At 40.7% G+C, this 910-nt stretch overlaps 1 pseudogene; it reads right to left on the reverse strand.

Moving 5' to 3' along the window:
• Window positions 1-322: 322 nt before the first annotated feature.
• LOC145095527 (putative mitochondrial protein AtMg00820 pseudogene) lies at window positions 323-631 on the reverse strand (annotated as a pseudogene).
• Window positions 632-910: the final 279 nt, after the last annotated feature.

A 910-nucleotide genomic window follows, 5' to 3' on the forward strand; every position in this document is an offset into this window, starting at 1 on the left:
CTTGTTTAGTTCTCTGTAGTCGATGCACATACGGAACGATGTGTCTTTCTTCTTCACGAACAAGACTGATGCTCCCCATTGTGAGAAGCTTGGTCTTATAAAGCCCTTGCAGAGCAGTTCGTTAACTTGACGTGATTGTTCCTGCATCTCAGTTGGTGCTACACGATAGGGCGATTTGGCTACTGGGTTAGCCCCTGGAACTAATTCGATTCTGAACTCGACTTGATGCTGTGGAGGTAATCCTGGTAGTTCCTCTGGAAAGATGTCAGGAAAGTCATGTACTTCTTGGATGTTCTTTATGTCTTTCGTCTCTTGGCTCAAATCAACCACATGAGAAAGGAATGCATGACATTCCTTTCGGAAACACTTCAAAGTTTTTATGAGCTGTGTATGCTAAGAATATTTGAACTGATTCCAATCTTGCAACAGGTGCAAATGTTTCTTCGTAGTCAATACCCTCTTCCTGGCAGTAACCCTTGAGTACGATTCTTGCCTTGTTCCTTATTACATTCCCTTCTTTATCCAACTTATTACGAAACACCCATTTCAAATCAACAACTGATGCTTCAGGTGGAATAGGAATTAACCTCCAAACTTTGTTTTGTTTGAACTCATTAAGTTCGTCTTGCATCGCTTGCACCTAATCAGAATGATCAAGAGTGTTGTTGACGGTTTTGGGTTCTATCTTGGACACGAATGAATTGAACATGCAGAATTCCACTTTGGAGAATGAAGCAGTTCGTTTCACTTTTATTTGAGATCTCGTAAGAAGACCTGTAGAAGATTCACCAATGACTTGGATTTTGGGAAGATCTCTAGTCCATTTGACTAGTAGAGGATAATTTGGATCATAAGAAGGGTCCAATTCAGCGTTTACTTCTTCGAAATCTAATTGAACATCCGAATCGTC

The sequence above is a fragment of the Lactuca serriola genome, chromosome 3 (assembly GCF_051521515.1).
Source record: "Lactuca serriola cultivar US96UC23 chromosome 3, Lser_US96UC23_V15, whole genome shotgun sequence".
Taxonomy (NCBI): Eukaryota; Viridiplantae; Streptophyta; class Magnoliopsida; order Asterales; family Asteraceae; genus Lactuca; species Lactuca serriola.